Genomic DNA, 11835 nt, shown 5'->3' with positions numbered 1-11835 from the left:
TGTTGTTTGCCTGGTTTTTGTGTCACTGGAGTCCCACAGAAGCAAGGAGGTTTGTCCATTGCCATGATCTGTTTCAATAGGTTAAGGAAATCTCTGTTACCCAAATCATGACTAAGCAGTTTCAATTTCCATGGACATCTCCCAGCCTGTAGCTGCTGTGTAGCGCTGGATTGGCAAAGGGAAGGTAGATCATGGGCCAAACCCCACCAATTTACAGCCCTGGGGACCTGTGAGACAATGGCCATATTTCAAGTGATAATGAGAGCGAGCATTAGGCTGGTCTAACACTCTTTAGCAGCCATCGCCTCCAGGAGTTTACTTCTTGCATTGTTGGGAGGCATTATGACTTGGATTGAATCACCATGGAGAAGCTGGTATTTCTGGCTGCTCTTTGGTCTCTGCTGGCTTGGTCTGAGCCAACATTATAATTTCACAGCTAAAACAAGGCTTCTGGGTTGACAGATGTTTCTACCTAGACACTCACTGAAGCTCATGGCCAGCAAAACCCACTGCCTCTTGAAAACATCATGGTTCTGGGCTATCACTTTTTACCGGTATCACAGAGGAGTGAGAATTATGAACAGGCTCACGCCAAGAGCTTCAGAAGAAGGCAGGCCCTTTGCAGGAAACCCGGAAAATAAAACACATCTTTCTGAGACACCTAGCATCCCTAGGCATTCTGAGTTCCACTGAGGGACCTGCCTTTCCTACACATGCCCTATAATGCCACATTCAGGCTGCCCAGCACTTTGGGGAGCCACACGCAGGGCTGCCCCAGGAGGTGGGACAAGGAGGGCGCTGAGGGTAACCCCCTACCTGACAGACCTCATCAAGGAACTCAGCCCCACAGGGTCCATCGAGGGGTAAACCAGGACCAGCGGGTTCCATCAGGAGCAAAAGGAGATGGGGCTGGACACAGGGCTTGACAGGGGCACCCCAGTAACGTAGCCAGGATAGGTGCCCAGGGCTGAGCTGCAACAGGGTCTCAGGCCTTGGTTAGGGTGGGGAGGCCCTAGGGGAAGCTGGGAAGGGCAGTGAGGGCTGGCAATGCCCTCAGAGGCCAGAGGGGCTCCTAAAAGCTCCTAAAAGCAGGAGGGACACACAGAATTACCTGCTGTGAGGCCTTAACACCTGCATGCTACCTACATGCATGGGTCTCAATTTTATTTCTGCAAATCTACTGCACAGTTGCTGCCCATCCCGGGAAGAGTCCTCTGGCTGCACAAAGATCTTTTACCACCGAAATCTCCCAATACATGAAGATCTTCCCTGACAGATCTAGAAACATCAGACACCACGACAACACTAAAAGTCACAGTGCCTAACCCAGGAGAGAAAGGCTAGGCATCCCTCCACCCACCGTACCAGAAGGCTCCCTGACCTCTCATTAGATGAGCAGAGCACGACACACTGTCTGCACATCCCCTGGGTTCATCCGCACGCAGTGTTGCCAGACTCTCCAAATATCTGTTTGATTCCCTCATCTGAGCCACTTGAGCCTCGTGTCCACATCTCAGGTAAAAACCATGGTTAATGGATTTTTAGGTAACAGGGAGACAGCTGGTGACTCTGACTCTTGTGCTTATAGAGAAAGACCCAGTGCAAGGACTGATCTCCAGGAGAGACCAGACCTATTTGTGCCACCTGGTGATAGATACACCTTCCTCCCACGTGGTAGACAAATCCCTCCAGGGTGCGGTTTAGCATGTCCCTGGCTCATACCTTTTGCCATTTTTTTTTGTCTGGTGGAGACTTATGCTGTACTGCAAGCCTGTTCATTACACAGGACTTCATTTTACTGGGAGGACAGACCAAAAAAAAAATCCCTGGTATCCATTTTCCCATGCTTGAGCTTTCTGACATCAACACACAGATGTGCAACAGGAATTGAAAGTATTTCTTAGTCCTCAGCTGATAAGAGCAGTTAAACATTGCATTTGTACTCAATTTTGCATTCTGCAAAAACCTCACCCACTTCTTGGACTATTATTGTAAAAACACCTACATATCTCTCCAAAAATATGGAACTACAAAGATACATACATTAGCCTAAATATATTTTCCATCATGCTGCAATTTAGACTATGACTATCCGTCATTTCCCATAGTTTCTTTATATTCTGAGACTGCTTGTAGCAGCTACTGCTTCACTTTATATTTGAACCACCTTTATTTTCCCTATTTGTAACTGAGCCTTGTAGCAAAGCATTTCTGGTGACAGAAGGAACAAGTGGTTTTCCTCAGTCGATTCTGCTTTTGAAACAAAGTTTTTTCTTACAAACCTACCAGAAACATTAATGTTAAGGTTTCACCTGCTCCTGAATTCCATTCAGCCCTCATTCTGATGTCCCCATGGTGTCTGACAAGCCAGATTAGATACAATAGCACCTCAAGACACAGAAAATCTCTAAATGTGATTAGAGCAGGACATTATCTTCTATATTTGACACTATAGAACAATTGAGATGCCTATTACAATCAACACTGAGCTGAGTTAGCCTTCTGCTCGTACACATGATCTGTGAGAAATGGCTCGCATCAGGGTTTTATATCTAATATCTCCCTCATGAGCTGGTGAGGGTGACTGGAGAAAGTTGTAAGGGAAAAGCAGAAGTCACTCAGTCCCTCAAACACCATGTCCCAAAGCCCACTTTCATTTTTTCAAGCACCAGCCAACCTTTAAAGCTTATTTTATGCAACCTGCCAGGAGCACAGCCTGGGGTTTACGTGGCTGCAGGCTGTGCAGTATGTAAAGAAGAAAGCTGATAACATGCACGCAAACTATCTCCAGAAACAGAAGAGGCTTGCGGCATGTTTTCCCAGAAGAAATCTGCTGTTATCAGCTTTGAAGACAAAGTTTGTTTATCAAGTGTCTAAGCAGGCAGCTTGATGTTATCAGATATGGTTAGAGATACACCACAGCCCAGGTGCCTTTCAAAAGTATGTGCCCCTGCCAAATACAGGTCCCCGTTTGTGTTAACTGTTATATCCCTGCATCAGTATTATGCAGAGAGTAGATCAGCCAGCTGTTTCCTTCAAGCCTTGGAAACGGTGAAACCTGAATTCCAAGAGGGCAAGGCCAAAGCCCCTGGCCCAGCAAAGTGAACGAGCATAGGCTGTCAAAGGACTTGCAGAAATAGCTATTAAAATACGTTGTCTGAAATACACAGCAGTTTCAACGCATGCCTGAATGCCCAGATACAGGCAGAATTCAATCTCAAATCCTTCTGATAGAAGTTTACATCTCAGAAGTTATTTACTTTTTCAAGTCTTCCTACTGTGTTCCTCTCCTTTACATTGCTACTTATTTACTACAACACAAACGTGTATTTGAAAGATGCATTTACTAACACACTGACTTCACCACGTATCATCTGGTTGAAAATAAGAGTTCCCATAAAGTGCTCAGAAGTAAACCAGTACCATGTCAAGAGAAGATAGTGGCAGGCTGTTATCACTTTTGTGCGAAATAACAAAATGCACATCCATAATAACTTCCCCATGCCCAAAAAAATACTGTGGTAAATATAGTAACATGAGACATCTGCCAAGTCCACAATCCATTTCTTATGCTAGAAAACTTTTAGTCTATCTTATTGAATGAGGAAAACAAACAAAAAAACTCCCACCTTCCGAAAAGCTGTAGTTTTGACTTCCGAAAGAAGCAACGTCAACATAGAAAATGTCTTAGAATACTTTCTCTATTACAATGGGCAGAAAACTAGCCCTTGAAAATACGTGTAAAAACCAGACATATTACTACTTTTCCTATGCCTGCAAATGACACAAATACTTTTAATTACAAGAAAGGATGAAAAAAGGCTGGAAATTAAGCATTTCCAGCTGACGCTATGTTTGATTCACGGTTGAACACTCTTATAATGCAGAAAAACAAGCGTTTGCCATGCTGAAATGTGAATCAAAAACCTGGATGACAGAAACAGACTCTAAGGGAGTGAAGCAAGGTCTCTGAGAAATGCACACGTACAAGGCGTCCAGGTCCCTTTGGACTTCAGGAAGGTCAGGAGTTAAAGCCAGAACAGGACTCACAGTGGGACAGCTGTATGTCACCAGAGCATCCCCTTTCCTAAGATATTTTGCTTTTAACAGCAGCTGAGTTCCTAGCATGACATCTCTCATTGACTACTGAGACACTTAAATACAGATATCAATTATTAGTGACACAGAAGGCATAAATTATTGATCCAGAAAATCAGCTTAGTCTTCCTTGGCTTGTGCCTGAAGTCATTTATGCAGATATGGAGCACGTATTACACACTGGCAGACAGAGTCAAATGCTGCACTAGCACTGCAAATATATTTACTTAGCTAACATCCCAAAGCCTAAATTGCCTGAATGCTAAAAATGCCAACAAAATTTAGTCTATCAAGCTCTTGTATTGCCACCTTGTGGCTAATGCATGTAATATCTTTGTTGTGGAAAGGAAAGGAGTTAAGGCTTGTACTGCATACATGTGATAATAAACGCTGGCATAAATCAAAGCAGAATTTTAAATTTAATTACATCTAATAATGATAGTTTGCAATGGAATAAGGCTCTTCTCTGCCAGAAGAATATGAATCAAATACTAGGTGAAAACTTAAATATGAAGCGAAAACTTCAGTATCCACTCTGGTTGTGATGTGTCAGTTGTGCAGTTCGCACTCAGCCTGGCCTTCTTGCTGGTATGACACAAAAGACAATGTTGCCACTAATAAGGAACTTCACAATTAATTCAATTAAGTCATCCTTCTGAGAAATTCTTATAATAATTTCCAAGGCCTCCAGGTGCTTTGAAATTCAATGGAGATAGAGACAATACAGTAGTGTCTGAATTTGATTATGTCCACATCTGCTTAAGAATAAGAAAATACCCATGGACCCAGTAAAGAATGAGGAGGAAAACACAGGTGGAGGGGTGCCTGCTACCACCATCAACATCAATTACTGACCAGAGAACTGTGTGGGTCCTCCCCAGTCTCCACAGAGGCCCTCCACGCTAGCCTTTTATATTTACTTTAATTTCACACAGCAGTTCCCTGGACTCTCAGAGTAATTTCCTTCAACCCACCAAGAAGCTTATATACCTGCAGTGGCAAGCAGAGGGGGGTTTCACTTTCAAATGAGTTTTTATGGTACTAGTCTGAAACCAGAATGGTTTCCTCCATCACTTCAGTGTTAGCACTGCCCAGAATCCAGAATCAGACAGCTGGGATAAAGGATTCATCCTTGAACAAGTCAACTGGAAAAAATAACATTCTTATTCTCTTTATTAGCTCTTGTTAGTTCTTGTGCTAATCTATGCTATTTGTCCAAGTACATTGTCATAAAAATAATTATCCTTTTGTGACTATGCTATTTAGCACAAGGAAGGCTGAGCCGTTATTATCAGTTCTTTATGTTTTTGTGCAAATGCTTGCAAAATGGATGCAAAAATCATTTGCTTACAAGGCTAAGATAAATTGGTTTATGATTTATAGGAAGATGATCACACACAAAGCTTGATGATTCATAATAAATAGGCTAAGCACCTTAATCATCTCTGTCTAACAGTATTCACATTTCTTCTGCTTAGGCTTAGCCTGTCTTCTAATAGGATAAAGACTTGAACAGTTCCTACTTTCCCTGCTTATGCTACTGGTATCCCATAATACAGCCAAGAGAGATCACCGTGGGCTTTGTCTTACTCTTTTAAGTGAACGGTTCTTAGAACACAGAATTTGACAGTGACAGTATGGCAGCATGGTGAAACAGTCACAAAAACTTTCTCAGTAATGCCACAAGCATATATTTTGTTAGCAAGTGATACCAACCTGTAAACTTTGGAGGAAAAAAGATGCTATGTGCATATATACATTATGCGATTATTCACATTTCAGTGTCACTAGCATAGTATGACATTTATTTAAAATTATACGTTATAGCCATACATATAAAATAGACAGAAATCAGTGATTTAAAAAGGCCAGTGTCTGACATATACGACCATCATCTCTGATAAGTTAGTCCTAGTATTATGCAGTGAGTTAGATGCAGTCTAACAATGTTGGCTGGAATCAAATGAGTCTTTCCAGAAGTACAACATTCTTTGCAAACTTCTCCTACACAAGTTCTCTCTACATCTTTAGCAGAGGTGATGGGCATGCACTCAAAACAGACTGGGGTGCAATTGCAATGGGCATTACATTTCTTATACTTCCATGGGTTTCTACATGAGCCAGGGGAAGGTGTTGCAGTTAAAATGGGAGATGCAAAACTTTCTTCTTATTATTTGAAAATTAACCCTGTGTATGACTGTGAAGAATGGAGAGATTTTGGACTTGTGATACTATCATGTTATTTTTACATCCAGCTTTTAGCTCTGTAAAGGTCCCCTTACAGGATGCCTGTAGTGTTGCACACTCATACTTACATACAATGAGTGGCGTGTCCTTGGAAATTACAGCTACTCTTCATGCCCTTGCTGCACACATGCATACACACATACACACTACCGTGCTAGCCTGCACCGAAACCTTTTTCTCCAGCTGCCTTCTCATTTTCCACACTGAGCACAGAGCCTACATGTTTTCATAGCAGATAAGAGAGGGAAACAGTGAAATTAACAAGAGAGGTTTGTATGTACCTTGAGTGAGAGAAACAAATACATGCCCAGTCACAGCAACATCCACTCCAACAAGAGTACCAAATATTATTCTCCTTGCCATTTGTTTTGTGATGGTCTGTTCTTACCATCTCCAAAGGGAACACAGTCAGAGGACACACAGAAAACTGCAAACAATTTATTTACTTTTTTTAATGACATAACCTTCAATTTAAGCCCATGTAAAAGACTTCGATGATCTCACTCTAAAGAAGCCATGTAAAATGAATAATTGCTGAAAGTCAACAAGCCACAAATAATAGTATGCTCACTAGGATAATTTAAAAATCAATAGGATTCTCATAGTTGATTCTGGGTTTGGAGTCACCCTAGAAAAATCCTAGTATTGAAAGTGCAGTTGAGAGAGTCTAAAGGTCAAAAGCATCTGTTGGTGCCATAGTCTGTAAAGCCCTGGCTCATTTAGATCAAAATGATTTAGCCTGGAAAAATATGAAAGTACATTCTACATGAATTGGACTGGTGTTTCAAGAACAGAGATCAAATTTAAATCTAAAACACAATCAACACAGCATGAAGACAAATTAAAAACAGGTATGCATCTATCGGAGGACATATAAAGAGGATCATGAATAAGAAATAAAATTAAGCACTATATTATACAAGGGAAGAGAAAAGGACACTTGAGCACCAAATACTCCCAGGATAAGAGAGAGACGGGGCAACAGGGAGGAGGCACAACCAGAGCGGCTGCCATGGCAAGGTGATTATCCCAACAGCACTGAACATACTGGAGGGCCCAGGAGCGCTGGGTCCTAGAGGTTATGTTGACATTGTGGAGCTTTATTCTGGTTCACCATCAGCAGCAGCCACAGACACCCCCTCTGAAAAGAAAGCAGAAGTACAGGAGACACTATTAGAGACACTATTAAGGAACAACTGGCAAAACTGAGCTCTGTAACTGAATTAACTAGTTCATTGCAAAGGGAGGGGTGCTGACAAAATGCAGCATCTCAGGAATTTCAAAGAAGTAATATGGTGCAACCATTACATCTTTTCTGCTTCCAAGTTGGTGTGAGCTGTTCCTGTTCCAACATACCATTCCTCACCAGCTACATAATCAAAATGTTCATGTCTTGGTCTTATGTTTAGCATGTCATGACCTCACTCATTTTAGTTTCTTCCACTTCTCCTCTGAGGTGGCCATATTTCAGAGCCACTGGTAACTGTAGCTAAAAATTAATATGACTCATCCTTTTCATATTTGCTATTATCTTATTGGTATGTAATTACCTGAAGGGTCTTCAGCTATCCCTCCTGATTGCTGATAAGAAAAGAAAACAACACAATGAGTGGGAAACATATACTACATATACTACTACTCCTACATTTATACAGTAACTGTATGTAACTACTCCTACATTTATACAGTCCTAAAATTACATTCGGCCCTTCGAAGGCAAATGCGAGGCTGATGTAGCCCCCGGATAAACTGAGTTTGACACCTGTGATATACACCATTAAACTGTATGAAAGACTTTTAAAAACAATTTTCTGATTTTATATTTCTATTTTATATTATCTGATGTGGTCTTTAAAATAAACTAAATCATCTAGGATGTACATTAACAGTGTGCTAAAAAAGCCTCTAAAAATCAAGCTCGCTAAAAATAATCCATGCTATGTTTTGATAAAGGAAAAAAATAATTGTACTTCACTAACAGTATCTCATATCAATAAAACTGTATGGCCTTAGTTCTACAGAGATCTGTATGCACATAACCTCTGAGATAATTCTTTGCAAGAATGAAAACGTGTAGTAGTCCCAATGTACTCTATCTATTAAATATAGCTGTGTTAATATAGTATCAAAATATCACCATTCATGGCTGGTGATATATAAATAATTCAAACTTAGATTTCCTGTAGCAATTCTATTTGACTGCATTAAACAGAATATCACTGTCTTATTGGAAAAGAAATGTTCTGAATGGAATACATTTCCATGTTTTCACGTTGAATTCCACTTTGTGGAGAAGTTGTCATGCTTTTTGCCTTGTGGGCCACCATATGTTCTGTGTTGCTACTGAGAATTTTGCAGCTTTAAGAAATCATGAATTCAGAAGACTGCAAGCTGTGATGCTGCCTGCCTTGCAATACTTGTTTGGCATCAGCGTTCTTGGGCCAACACACATAAGAAGCTTCTTCCCTTGCACTGGCATACAGATCATGCTGGGTATTTCACATTCAATCCTGTTCTGATCTAGACAGTCTCAAGAAAAGTATTAAAAATGTCTTTACTTGCAAAAAACCCCACATTTTGCTTAGCTTAGATTCAGTGATGAATCAGGAAAACACTTGTAATCACCTGTGAATTGTCCTATGTTTTTAATACTGTCTCAAACTGGAGTGGACCTCTGAAGTTAATTCAGGGAGAGACAGTATGAACAAAAAGAAGGAGTAAGGATTATCTGAAGTCAGAGGCCCCCAGCAGCACAAAGGGAGCTACCCATCTGCTCCAGCTAGGCCTTTACCTAAAGAACTAATACTAATTGCTTTTACCAACAGTTAAATGTGCTACAGAATAGCAACTTCAGCTGAGTGTGAAAGCTGCACATGGGACAACCTTATGAGGCCCTTTATAAGATAATGGCTATTTTTTTTGGTTTCTACTGTGCAACAGCTAGATATTCTCTTCTTGTCAGTATTACCTGGACAGCTAATAATCTAAACTTTTCTCATTCTGTACAGTATTTTATCTTATTGTTCCTCTTTGTATTATCACCTCGACGCATTACTTCTATGACAGAATGATGAAGATTTTAACAATGTTTATAAAGTACTTAGCACTGTCTCGAAGGTAAGAGCTGCCTTGCTGGGATATTTAGACTGTAAGACAGGCAAGTATGTAGACCCTGAATTTCTAGGGAGCCATACACATGACTTTATCAGAACACAGAACCATAGAATAGTTTGGGTTGGAAGAGACCTTCCAAGGTCATCTAGTCCAACCCCCTGCCATGAGCAGCGACATCTTCAACTAGATCAAGTTGCTCAGAGCCCTGTCCAGCCCGGCCTTGAATGTCTCCAGGGATGGGGCATCTACCACCTCTCTGGGCAACCTGGGCCAGTGTTTCATCACCCTCATCATAAAAAATTTCTTCTTCGTGTCTAGCCTGAATCTCCCCTCCTTTAGTTTAAATCCATTACCCCTTGTCCCATCACAACAGGCCCTGATAGACAGAGGAACTGCCACAGCCAAAGCTGTCCCTATGTAGGTGGACAGAGCCTGTTTTGTGAGGCAGGAGGGCAGAGTTGGCCCCATCTACAGCTCCATCTAAAAGCTATGTGCCTTGGTAGGCAGGGCCTTCCTTGCTTGATGAAGGAGATGAAGAACACCTTTGTAAGCATGACCTTTCATTGCTTGTTCCATTCCTTGTCAGAGTGGGAGCAGCAAGCTCTACCATCTACACCCCTATGGGAAGTATCCTTCCCTTGGCACTCAACCTACCTCCAGTGGTGCAGATGAGCTTGAAGCTGGCAATGCAGAAGAGGGCCCAGCCTGAAAGGGTGAAGAGCGCACAGTTACCCCCCCAGCAAAGAGAAAGCACGGGATTTTTAGGAAGATGTCCCCAGGGAGGGGACAAAGGAACAGCAAGCCTTGAACCATGGCTTTTAACCATCTCTAATATCACCTACATTTCCGTCTCGCAGAGGCCAAATGACTTTTGCTATATTCTTTGCTCGGATCAGTTTCAGACAGTCATCGCAGGGCCTACGTGTAGTGATGAGCTCAGCATTACTCAGGTCTCTCTCAGAACTGAAAAGATACAATATTGCCACAATTACAAACAAAGTGTGTTTCCAAGAGAAATTATTCCCCTTAGAATCTAGAGTGGGTTCTTCACTTTTTCCTCTTCTAACACTGGCCAAGGGATGTGAGTAAGGGATGTCCTGCCCATGACAAGCAAATACTTGCAGTACGTACCATGAGCTTACCAACGCAGGACATTGATCTAGCTACTCTCTGTGTACTCACAGCACCGTAAAGACAGATACTATGGTTTCTGAAATGTGTATCCAGGAATCATTTCACCACCAAACCATAATCACCTGAATATGGGAACAGGTGACAACAGAGCATTCAGTCAACACACTGCCCACTAAGCAGTTGTCAGAAGAGGGACCATCAGCCAGGGACACGAGCGCACACATTTGCTCTGTCAGTCTGCAGAGAAATTTCCAATAAGCAGGAAACTTGATGAACCTCAGTTTACATGTGTCAAGGGAGGCGGTCTGAGTTGACCACCCAGCTGCGATGCCCTGCAATTCCAACAGCCAAGTAATACCAGAGCCCACACAAAAGCTCTGCTACTGGCTACTCCCATCTCCAGCACATGTGAAGACCCCTACCCATAACAGGCTGGGTGTACATGAGGTCAGAGACAGGGGACCAGCAGAAACCTCTGACACTGTCACAGAAGTTTGCTAGGTGTATTAGAATACAAGATCACATGGACCCAGATCTCTGTAAAAAACAAATACCCTCAGTGCCTTTTAAGAAGAAATTCCTTTCTGTGTTATGCAACATCTCCTTTCTAGGCTTTGGAAATTCCCATGGTAGGCTAGTCAGAAAGCTATTTCTTCATTACCGATGCACCCAACACTAAGCCTTGGTCTAATTCCTTCTAAATATTTAACAAGTTCCTACCTCATAATAATTGCATTAGCTTCTGCACATACAACTGCATGCGGGTCAAAATCTCCCCCCTTGCAAAATAAACTATTCATTGACCCTTTTGGATATCCACTGTAGCCCAGAGCAACCTAGAAAGAAATAACATATTAAAAAAAAAAAAAGTAATGTTCTTCTGGGACTTTTAGCTATTTACAGCCTAATGTAACTCCTAAAAGCTGTTAATAACTTCATTGAATGCTGTTCATTATTATTGAGCATCATCATTACTGAGCATCATCATTATTGAGCATTCATGTTTGGCAATACTTATGCAGATCTCCATTTCAAAATGATTGATTGTAGATCCTAATCATATAGTAGTATGATACATGAAATTTCAGAAAATCATGAAGACTTTGTTCAGGATAAATCATCTTTGTTTCCAGAAATACGTTTTCCTATGAACATGAAATACACTGCTTATAAACAATCAACACAGGAAAAGATCATTAGGAAATAAAAATTAACATGAAAGAGGCTGCTAAACATGAAGTC

This window comes from Streptopelia decaocto (genome assembly GCF_964273445.1).
Source record: "Streptopelia decaocto genome assembly, chromosome: 1".
NCBI lineage: Eukaryota > Metazoa > Chordata > Aves > Columbiformes > Columbidae > Streptopelia > Streptopelia decaocto.
Note: the sequence above shows the minus strand (reverse complement) of the source record.